The following is an 11,994-nucleotide window of genomic DNA, read 5'->3' on the forward strand; positions in this document are numbered from 1 at the left end:
GATACGTTCAATAGGTGCAGGTAAAGGGTTCGATAAAATGAAACATTCATTCGTGATCAAAAAGAATGAACAACCCTTGAGCCAACCACAAACAATTGACAATAGCACCCCCCGAAAATGAAGTAGCCAGGGTTAAATAAAAAAAATACACAAGGCGTCTCGGGGAACTTTATGGAGGGTGTTCAGGGAAGACCTAAAGGAGTGGGGGATACATCCTGATCATAGAATGGACGTCTGTATCAAAGATGCCACCATTCCCTGTGGTCCGCAAAGTAACGGCTCCCCCCAGAGCTGTCTGGGTTCCCAGAACCTGTGCATATGTTAAAGTGCATGGCAAAGGGGATTAAGTTTGCAGATGGATTTAGGGTTCCACTGACCATAACAGGGAGGTTACCCTGACATCTGGTGGGTCCAATGTAATCACAACAGTCCTTAACAGCAGAAGGGGACAGAGGAGGGAGAAGCAGAAGGCGGCAGTGTGGGAGGGACCCGGTCTGCGGTTGCTGGCTGTGAAGGTGGAGGAAGGGGCCGTGGGCCAAGGATGCAGGCCGCCTCTAGAAGCTGGAAAAGGTTGAGACAAATTCTCACCAGAGTCCCCAGCAGGAACACCGCCCCGCAGACACCTTGGCTTCAGCCCCATGAGACCCTTTCAGACCTCTGACCTCCAGGATTCAAGTTAAGTGTTGTTTTACGTTTGTGATGATTTGGGACAGCAGCAATAGGGAATGAATAGACTTCAAAACTATTTATAGGTTGAAGGCATTCCCATTCAAAATCCCAGCCGGGTTTTTGTGGAAGTTGACAAGCAAATTCTAAAATTTACATGGACGGTCAGAGCCAAGAATAATGAAGAATCTCGAAGAATGAAATGGGGCACCTGGATGGCTGTCGGTTAAGCATCGGACTCTTGATTTCGGCTCAGGTCATGATCTCAGTGTCGTGAAATCAAGTCCTGCGTCGGGCTCTGCTCTCATCGTGGAGTCTGCTCGAGATTCTCTCTCTCTCCCTCTCCCCCTGCCCCTCACCCCACTTGCACTCTCTCTCTCTCTCTCTCTCAAAAAAAAGGATGACCTATTTGGGCATCAAGGCCTACTTCATCGATACTAATTACACAAAATCACACATACAGTGTGGTCACTTCAGAAGGAAGTTCAAACCAGGCTTCAGTGAAACTGTTCTGTAAAGATGCTTCCATAGTAAGGGGCAAATCTGAAGAAGAGGAAGTCAGAATGGGTCTACCTGAGGGGGATGAGGGGAAAGCACAGGGGGCTCTGGGGTGCTGGCCGCTTGCTCTTTATTGAGGGGTTGGTGGTGACATGGGGGTTTGCCTCACGATTTTGTTGAACTGTATGTTTATGTTTTATGTGTTGTACAGTATGATGTTATAATGATGTTTAATACATTAAAAATCAGACGAATTTCATGTCATTTAACAGTGCCTGTTATTGTTACGTAAATAAAAAAGATGGCAAGCCCCCAATTCATTCTTTTAAGCAGCCAGCACTTGAATCCCAAAATCAGTTAAGGATGGTAGAAAAGAAACCATGGGCGAAACTTACTTATGAATAACAAAGCAAAACTCCTTGACAAAATATTAGCAACCAGATGGAGCAGTGGGTGAATAGTATCATATGCTGTGACTAAGCGGGTTGATTCCAGGAACATGAATGGGTTCCTCAGAGGCCACTCAATCCATGTAACTCATCCCACCACCAAACCAAACCATATCCGTAAGTTTTGAGAAAGCAATGTTGCCACAACAGACATCTCTAACGGAAACAGGCCCAGCGATAGGAGGGAGCAGCTTCCCTACTACACACGATCCCATTTTCCACCAAGCATCAGAAAGTGCCCCTCTTGGAGGAGGTGGCAGACAAGCAGGGAAGGAGGGTTTGGTTGGTGGCTTTCTCTAGCAACTCGCACAGCAGGCAGGAAGGGCCAGGACTCGGGTTCCCGAAGCCTCGGTGATGTGACAGGTGCAGCTGGGAGATGCTGAATCTCATTTAAGGGCTAGTGAAAGTGACGCTGTCATTGCCGTCCTGCCGTCCTGGCCCGAGTTCCATCACGCCCCTGCACCCCGCCTCGTACAGGCACAAATGTTCGAGAAGGCTCCCCACAGCCCTGTAAGAACGAGCAGCGGGACGCGGCCCAAACACAGCCAGGGGAAGCAGGGCGGAGCAGCTGTGTGTCCATCCAGGCGAATATTCTGCCCACTCAGTGACCAGCCAGGGCTGGGTGTGCTGACACGGCCACACCACATAGTTATGCTCAGTGGTTCCCCCCAAAGCTGAACAGTCACCCGGCCTGCGACCCCGCAATTCCACCCCAGGGCATCTTCCCAAGAGAAGTGAGCATGTGAGTCTCCGAAAAGACACGGACGCGAATGCTCATGGCAGCCTGACTCACGGTAGCCCCAAACTGGAAACACAAATGGCAGGGGCCCCGCTCAACCCCATAAGACACAGTGATGAAAAGGCACAGAGGCTGCTCCCCGACACCACAGAACAGAGCCAGGGCAAGCGCGGAAGCGTCTACTCCTGGGGCAGGAGGCTGTGGACTGGAGGGAACCTTCTGGAATGGAATGATGCAAAGGTCCTACGTTCTGATCCGGGTGCTGTTCCCGCTCGTGGGCATGTAGGTAACGCACACCGAGATGGACATCTAACACTCATGCAGTTTACACATTTCGTGTGTGTGTGTGTGTGTGTGTGTGTGTGTGTCAGTCACACCGCAGTTCTTCAAAGCTTAAAAAATAAAAATACTAATAGTTAAAAATATAAACGATATTAATGAATCAGCCAATCGCTGGAGGATGTTGTCCTGTTACTGATATAAAATTTAGAATCACATAAATCATGTTGCGTTGCCCAACAAAGTACTTATTGAAGTATAAAGCATGTGAAGGAAGGACTGACTCCGGATTCCAGACAGCGGTGGGCTCCGGAGCAGAAGAGGGGCAGCCAGAGCCACATGCCTCCATTGCACCTGCAAGTTCATTTCTGCGGGTCAGGGGTGCATAAACAGCTATTTGTTAAATTATCTCCAATGTTGGGGCGCCTGGGTGGCACAGCGGTTGAGCGTCTGCCTTTGGCTCAGGGCGTGATCCCGGCATTATGGGACTGAGCCCCACATCAGGCTCTTCTGCTGTGAGCCTGCTTCTTCCTCTCCCACTCCCCCTGCTTGTGTTCCCTCTCTCGCTGGCTGTCTCTATCTCTGTCGAATAAATAAATAAAATCTTTAAAAAAAATTATCTCCAGTGTTTTCCTGATGGCCCAAGATGGCTCTTAATAAAGGTCGCAATTCAGATCATGCTTCTCCTCTGCTCAAAATCCTGCCGTGGCTCCCCAGTGCCCTCAAGAATAGAACCCCTCATCCCGCAGGTCCGGCCCAGCACCCGCTCTGGCTTCCACTCACACCCTCCTTCCCTCTGCTCCTGCCGCCCCTGCCTCTTTGCCCCAAGCTTGTCTCCCCAGAGCCCTTGTTCACGCAGTCCCCTCTCCTGGTACAGCCTCCTCTTGGCTGCCTTCTCGACACCGGCAGTTTGACTCAAATGTCACCTTCCCCCTGAGACTTCAGCTTGTCCCTACAGCCAATTGTCCTTTGTCCCACATTTTCCTGTGTCCCCCCATCTGCCTTAGAAGGCCCCCAAGCGCTGGGTCTCCTGTCTGGTTTGTTACTGCTGTGTGCCCAGGCTCCAGGGCCATCCTGGGCTGGGACAGGGCTCTGTGGACACGCCCACAGGTTCTGCCAGTCATCGCCACAAGGGGGCGCCTACAGGTCAGAAATCAAACCTAGGACTAGGCCTCTGGGAGAGGGGGGTGGGACAGGCCCTCTCTGAACACAGGGGCACCCCAGACCCCTGCTAGCCCTCCTGGGGGTTCTCACTGCAGCCTGACTGTGACAGATGTGCCAACGGAGGCTTGGGAAGGTCACAGAAAGCTTTCAGGTTCTGAAGCTCCCTGATAGCTCAGGGGTGCCTTCTCCGACCCTCTGGAAGAAGCTAGGGAAGCTGCGGATGGGGGTTGGGCGGACTGAGAGCCCTGATCTCGGGGTGGGGCCTTTGAGCCCCTCTGGCCACTCTGTCCTGGCTAGAAGGACCAAGTCAGGGCTAGCCAGGAGTCAGGCTGACCCTCCTAAACTCAGGGAACCTCTGCTCAGGGCAAGTTGCCCAATCCCTGCTTGAGCCCTGCAGCCCCCACAATGCACAGGGGAAACTGAGGCCCAAAGACAGGCCAGAGCAGTCCTCTATGCTCAGTGCGGCCCACCCACCTGCTCCAGCTGCCCTCTGGGGTGAGGAAGGGAGCCTAGAGGGAGAGCAAGCAGGGTGCCCCTCACCCACTTCCTTCCAGCTCCTTATTCAACGAACGGAACCGGGTCTGTCCCTCACCCAGGCTTTCCCGGGGTCCCCAGTCCAAAACTGAGCCCCGCAGACCGGCTTCCCTTGCTGTGTGACCTTGAGCAGGCTCCTTGCCCTCTCTGGGGCTGTTTCCATGTCCATGTTGGGGCTTCTGCAGGCCACTTGGTTAGAAGAGTCTCTTGAAGGAAGTTCCAGGTTGTTGTCAACCAGGTGGGAGCTCTTGGGTCTCCCTTTCTAGGGGCCACGATCCTTTCAGAAAGGCCACAGCGTGCCAAATTGTCGTTTTTCAATTGAGGCAAAGTTCACATGACATAGAGTTCACCATTTTAAAGTGAGCAATTCTGTGGCATTTAGGGCATTCACAATATTATGCAACCACCACCTCTACCTCATTCCAGAACATTCTATCACCCCAAGAGGAGACCTGGTCCCACAGGCAGTCGATCCCCTCCCCCTCCCCCAGCCCCCTGGAAACTGCTAATCTGCTTTCTGCCTCTTCACCTTTGCCTTTACTGGACACTTCATGTACCTGGAATCATACGGTATTTGTCCTTTTGTGACTCACTTTTTCACTCAGCATGATGTCCTCGAGGTTCATCCACATTGTAGGGCGTGTCAGGGCTTCACTCAGTTTTGTGGCTGAGTGAAATGCCGCTGTGTGGACCTGCCACGTTTGTTCATCCGCTCGCCCCCCGAGGGGCGCGCACGTTGTTTCTGGCCACTGTGACTAGTGCAGCCGTGAACATGGTGTAAAAACACTGTTTGGGTCCCCTCCTTTGGCTTTTTGGGGTATATACTTGGGAGCAGAATTGCTGATCATATGGTAATTCGGGCTTAGTTTTTGAGGGATTTCACTGCTTTTTAGAAGGTTGAAAGGTCATGGCACCTGGGAATACTGTGGCTGGAAATTTCTGGCAAGTTCTTTTGGATGAGCACTTTCCTCTGCATCCACCTGCCTCTCCGCTCAGCCCCTGCTCCGCCTGACTGACCACGGCCCCTCCTCCAGTGACCCCAGCCCACCAGTCCCCGCCCGCCAAACCTCAGAGCAGGGACGACACATTGCTTCACATCCACACAGCTACACACTTTCGTTTTAAGATTTTATTTATTTGAGAGGGAGAAAGAGAGAGAGAAGGCAGGGGGAGGAGCAGAGGGAGAAGGACAAGCAGACTCCGCACTGAGCACGGAGCCCGACGTGGGGCTTGATCCCAGGACCCGGAGATCATGACCTGAGCTGAAATCAAGAGTCTGACACCCAACTGACTGAGCCACCCAGGCGCCCCGCCCACACACTTTTAATGCTACTGATAGTTCATGTAATTAAAGTCTACCCAATTTTTTGTTCATTTAGTGACTATGCATATGCACTTTTGGACTGAGATATAACAGGCAGCAAAATGTGCCCAATACTCAGATCTTGTATGAAGCCTGGTGCATGTTTACCTCTGTGTGTTGAGATCAACACAGAACACCCCTCCGTCCACCCCTCCCCACCCTGCCCCGCCCCACGGGCTCCCTCCCGGGGCTTCCCAGAGGGATCCACGGTGCTGGTGCGTAAGTGATCACCATTGCTTCGTCTCCCCTATTCTTGAATTCAGACAAACACAGTCCCACAGTGTGTCCAGTTTTGGATCTGGCTGCCTTTGCCCGGCTCTGCGCCTTTAAGATTCACCCACAGCCTGGGGAACCCGGGACTCGCTTTGCCCCATCTCCTCACCAGCTCTGAGTGTTACCAGACTTCTTCACCGCAGCCCTGCTGGGGGTGCTGGGGTTCAAGCATGTTCCAACCACACACGGTAATCCAGACCGCCGGCCCTCAGGCTCCAGTGGGGTGAATCCAGTGGGGTGCTGACCACACTCCCTTGTGGAGCCACCCCCTCGGCCCTTGGCTTCTGAGCCACCCCCTCCTCCCACGTTTTCCTCCCACCGCTCGGGCTCCACCACTCAGATGGATCCTTTCTCCACTTGACCTTGAAACAGGATGTCTTCCGGTCCTCCGGCCTCCCAGGAAAGACCACAGGGTAGACGGGTCCCCAGAAGAACTCTGTGTCTTTCCCGACATCCCGCTCCTCCTCCTTACCCTGAGGGCCTCTCCTGTTTCCGTGAGCACAGGCTGGGCTATTCCATGGCACAAACAGGAAGTTGAGGCTCGCCTTCCCCCATAGCATCAGCGATGTTCCTGCTCTTTCACCTCCTGAGTAGCACCTGCCCACCCACTGCCCTGCTTCTCGCCTCCCCTCCCGCCTCTCCTAGCCTGAGCCCCTGTACCGGATGAGCCCAGCTCTGACAGCTCCCCCCACCCCCTGGTTGGCACTTACCTCTTCGTCCAGCCCACCAAAGGGATGCTCCTTAGACCATGAGGGGCCCAGCTCATGGTGTTTCACCACCTCCCCAGCATTTGTCCCCTGACCAGGCCCCGACCCACAGGCAAGTCCTCATCCCGCCTAGCTCCTCTTCCGTCTCCAGCCACTCCCTCACCCTCACTCATTCAGAGATTTAGTGAGCGACCACCTGCTGTGTACTGGGTCTTGTTCTCAATGCAGGGAGGCAACCAGATTGGACCAAACCCCACCCTGGGGGGCAGTGGGGTGGGGGTGACAGCTCTCTCCATATTCGTGGCATGTGCGGGCTGATGGGGGCACAGAAGGCCCGGCCCTGGCATGAACTCCCTGTGGAGCCTAAGGCTGGGAGCCCAGGGCTGGAGCCACAGAGGGTATTAGGTTTTCACACTTCCGCTGCCAGCAGATGGGCGAGAGGAGCGCTCAGGCAGGAGGGAAGTCGGGGACCAGGGGCCAAGGCCGATGGAGAGAAGAGGTCAGATTTGGGGTGTGGCCAGAGAGCCGAGAAGGCTTGCAGACCGTGGGGCTACAGGGTGGTGTGGGGGGCCCTCCCACACCCTTGGGGCAGCAAACACATCCGACCAGGGGATTCGGTTCCTCAAAATTGCCACATAGGCACGTGGGCACACATGGGAGCACTGCACACGCCGAGATGCACACACGACAGGCAGACACACGCACGGCACTCAGCACACACATCAACACAGCTACACAACAACACACACACAGACACGCCTGCGCACGAGCCTACAGAATGTGCACGCACAGGAAAACGCACACACACAACACATGAACACACAAAGAAACACGTAACAGAGACACGGATACAACGCGCAGACACACGCGCTCGCTTTCAAAGCTGTGAAAGGACAGTCTTTTCTGCCCGTCCTGCTTCTCCCCGCAGGGCTCCTAACTCCCCACTGAGGGCCAGGCCAGGTTCAAGTGTCGCTGAGTAAGTCGAATGTCCCCCTCTGCCCCTCGGGCCCTGCCCAGTCCGGGCCACACGACGCATATCCTGCACCATCCGGCACGCCGGGGTCTCCCTGGGCCACACGGCAGGTGTGGGCGGGGGAGTCAACAATGCCTATTGAGCGAAGGGGTCCTGGTCCCCTAAGTGTCCCTTCCCTTCCTGCTGCCCTATTCTCCTACCCTCAAAGCAGGGCTCCCCACTCCCCAACCCCTCACCCCAGCCTAGCCTCACTCCTTGACAGAGATGGACAGACACGCCAGGTCCAAGGGGTCAGGGATGAGCCAGAGGAAGGGCTGGGGGGCCCAGGGGCCGAGCTAGCCTCGACCCAGGAGATCAGGGAGGGCTGCCTGGAGGAGGAGGCATGATTACCAGGCTTTTGCAGGTTGAGCTGGAGCGTGCCAGGGGTCTGGGGAATCCTCTAGTCAGAGGGACACCCCAGCAACTTCCTCTAGTGCAGTCCGAGCCCACAGCAGCTCCAGCGGGAAGGATCATCAGTCTGCTTCCTCTTTTATTCAATTGTGGTCTTTAAGCGCGGACTCCAGGGGCGTGAAGTACCGTGCCCGTCGCTGTGCGTCCATCACCACCACCCAGCTCTAGGACTTGTTTATCGTCCCAAACTGAAACGTGTGCCCATGAAACACTAAGTCCCCACCCCCTCCCCCAGCCGCTGGTGCCCACCATCAACTGTCTCTGGATCTGACGACTCCCGGGACCTCCGGGAAGTGGGGTCATACAGTATTTGTCCTTTCGTGACATGATTTCACGCAGCACAAGTCCTCCAGCTTCATCCACGTTGCAGCCTGTGTCAGAACGTCCGTCCTTTTTAAGGCTGCATAATATCCCATTGCGTGTACGCACCACGTCTTGTTCACCCATTCATCTGCTACAATTCTATTTTTAATTTTTGAGGAACTGCCGTAGGATTGGCTGTTTGCTTTAAAACCAGTGTTTCTCAGTCTTCTCACCCAAGACCCACACGGCCCTCTCTGTCCCTACCTCTGGCAGAAAAGTGGGGGTTCCCCTCTGCTGAGCCCCTCACTTTTTTCATTCATCCCTCACATCTACTCTGAGAGGCAGTGACTGCTAGACGGCCCATTTCACAGAAGAGATCTGAGGTCAGAGAGCAGAAGGGACATGCCCAGCGTCACTCAGCAGGGACTGGCATGTCCCAGCTCCTGAGACCCAGAACTTGGGAGCTCCCTCTCCCTGCCAAAGCTCAGAATACTCCCAGCCTCTTAGCTGTTCCTGCACAGCCCGGCCCCCCGCTCTGCCTGCGCTCGGACGCTGAGAGCATTTCCCATCCCACTCCTGGCTCTGCTCCCTTCCAAGAGAAACAGGTTGCAGCTGGCACTGCATCCCAGAAGGCCCCGGGCGGCAGGAGCCTGGCCACGTGAGTGGGTGCGTGTGGAGGCATGTGATCACGTTGCACCCCCCACCACACCACCGCTCGGGAAGGGAGGGTCCGTGGGCTCCAGACGCAACAGAGGGGGCCCTGAGATGCATGGAGCCCACCGGACCTGAGTGCGACCTGGGCTTTCGGGCCTCAGTCCATCATGCGGGAAATGGGCTCACAGTGGCCCATGCTTCTGTGAGGGGATTTGGGGGACGTTGCAGGAAGGGCCCCAGCGGGCTGGGAGAGCTGACGTACTCCGAGGCACTAGTGTTGACATGGCCATTATTACAGCAACGCTGGGACCCCACCCAGCTCTGCAACTGGTCTTCCTATCAAGCGCTGATTGTGTGTAACGGGGGAGCCCACCCTACCCGCAGCCAAAAAAATCAGAAAGCAGAACGTGCAAAGGTTCACCATGTAAAATTTCTAAAAACACCCAGAAACTACCCCTGAGAAATGGCCACACGTTTTTTTCAATCTTTTTGTGTTTGTTTTTTTTAAATTCAGGTGTAATTCACATAATATGAAATGAACCGTTTTAAAGTGGACAATTCAGTGGCATTTTGTGCGTTCACAAGGCTGGGCAACTACCACCGAGATCTGATTCTAGAACACTTCCATCGTCTTGAAAGGAGACCTCGCCCCCATCAGCAGTCGCTCCCCACCCCACGCCGCCAGCCCCTGCCAACCCCCTGTCTGCTTTCTCCGTGGATTTGTTTCCCACACGTGGGATCACACCCCACGTGGCCTTCTGCGTCTGGCTTCTCTTACTCAGCACGATGTTTTCGGGGTCCATCCACGTTGTAGCCTGTGTCCGGGCTTCGTCCCTTTCTATGGCTGAGTACCACTCCACTGTCCGGCCGGGCTGCCTTCTGTTATCCATCCCCCCCGACAACGGACACTTGGGCGATTTCCGCTTTTTGACGGCTGTGAATCGTGCTGCTGTGAATATTCACGTACATGTACGTACGCGTCCCTCTGACACATGGTTTTGTGTCCCCGCACCAGGAGGGAGCTCGGGCCCCACGGAGGTAGTGCTGCCTTATTGAACAAAGTTGCACCATTTGCTCACATCTCTTGAAAAACATTAAAGAGACCCAGACCAAAGGTGCCCTCACCTCCTTCCCCACAGACCCTTCCTGTGTTGTGCACAAAAGCCCCAGACCTGAGCCAGCGAGGGAAGGACGGGGTGAGCGCGTGGGGGCTGGGGCCTCTGGGGTGAACGGTCCTGGGCGCCTTGGCCTCTCCGAAGGCCGCGAGGGTGTGGACGGCCTCCCTGAAGCCACAGGGCAAGACAGATGCAGGGCCAGAGACCCTTTCTCCGACCCCGGCCGGCACCTGGGGACTCACCTTTGACGCCAGCCCCTTCCTTCCGGGTGGCTCCGGTCAGAGCCCCAGCCCCAGCCACCAGGACCTTGAGGCACTCTCCAGCCACCGCAGTGGAGCTGATGTCATAGAGGTGAATCAGAGGGTGCATGAAAAGAGTAACATTTAATTTTGGCAAATCAGTTCATAAAGCAGGGCAGGTGTGGTGAATTAGGACGCAGAACAGCGGGAAAATGTGCCACGCTTACACTGAATTAAGCATGTGGAATTATTACTGTAGGCCACTGTAAGCTACAATAAAATCAATTTCAAAATCCAAAAAATCCCTGAGGTCCTGGGATCCCAAATGAGGGGACATGTCTCCCCACCAGGAGCTCAGGTCTTGGGCAGTGGGTGAGAGAGGAAGAGTCGAGTTTCAGAAACACAGCGTCGTTTCCTCTGGGAATCTCGGTTTCCTCCTCTGTGAACTGGGGAGCGTGGCACTCTGACTTCAACCATTCACTCACACTGTTCCCTCGGCCTGGCCGTCCCTTCCACGAGTTCTGCCTGGGGAGCTCCTACATATCCATTAAAGCCTGGCTGTGACTCCCCTCCTCCAGGCAGTCGTCCCAGATGAACACCTGGGTCCCTCCAGCCAAGCCTGAATGCTGCAAGGCTGGGGGTGTCTGTGTCGAGCTCTGTCTTCCCCAGACACAGGGGTCCTTGAGGGGCCAGGCTGGGGGGTTGGGGTTGGGGAGTGTTGCAAGAAATTGGAGACACCACCATCCCCACTTAATGGATGAGAGTAATTTTGAGAGGGGCCCAACTGCCCAGGGTCACACAGCCATTTAACCCCAGATTCACAGCTCAACTCTGGAGCAGTTGGACTCCAAGTACAGTGCTCCTTCCCAAAACTTGCGTGTTGGCTGAACAACCCGCCACCTGCCAGGGGCTGCTCGTCCTGACCTCCTCCTGGGTCCCTGTAGCTCCTGTTTGGGCCAGAACAGCCTGTCCTCTGTGTGTGTGGGGGGGGCTGTCCTCCCAGTGGCCCCGGGGTCAGAGATAAGGCCACTGGGCTCTGCTATCGGCAGGAAACATCTTGGCAGGACAGGAAGCCACGGCATTGGCCAGCCGCACCCTCGCCTGCCTCGGCCTATCCGCGGCCAGATATTTTGGGAGCCACTATATAAACCCCGACTCAGCTCCGAGCTGTTCCCGGGGGAAGCCCGAGCCTTCACGTTCTTCGGCAGCCCCTGCCACCGGCGAGGCTGCAGGGACACGGGCACGCGGGGGCCTAGAGCGGCGGGGGCAAGTGACGGCCGAGTGCCGCTGCCCGCTGGAGGTCCCCCGCTCTGGAGCCAGAAGACCCCTGTTCGGTCCTGGGACAGCCTCTTGCTTGCTGAGTGACCTTGGGCAAGTGTTTTCACCTCTCTGAACCTCAGGTGCCCCTCTTCACAGCCTTCCCTTGGTCCTGTCCCAGGAAACATGGACAAGGGTCCTGAAGCTTCTGGGCCCGACGTGGCACCGGCTCACAGCTACCTGGCAGGGCCCAAGAATCTGCATTTTAAACTGGCCTCAGACTGAGATCCTCATGCAAGCGCAAGTTGCTCAAACTCAAGGACAGAGGACT

At 55.3% G+C, this 11,994-nt stretch overlaps 1 long non-coding RNA gene across 1 annotated transcript in view; it reads left to right on the forward strand.

Moving 5' to 3' along the window:
* Positions 1-1,428, forward strand: part of LOC117801872 — a 5,705-nt gene extending 4,277 nt beyond the window's left edge. The window contains exon 2 of the long non-coding RNA XR_004624638.1: positions 15-1,428. This is a non-coding gene — a long non-coding RNA (uncharacterized LOC117801872). The remainder of the gene's footprint in view (positions 1-14) is intronic.
* The last annotated feature ends 10,566 nt before the right edge of the window (positions 1,429-11,994 follow it).

The sequence above is a fragment of the Ailuropoda melanoleuca genome, chromosome 4 (assembly GCF_002007445.2).
Source record: "Ailuropoda melanoleuca isolate Jingjing chromosome 4, ASM200744v2, whole genome shotgun sequence".
Classification (NCBI taxonomy): Eukaryota; Metazoa; Chordata; class Mammalia; order Carnivora; family Ursidae; genus Ailuropoda; species Ailuropoda melanoleuca.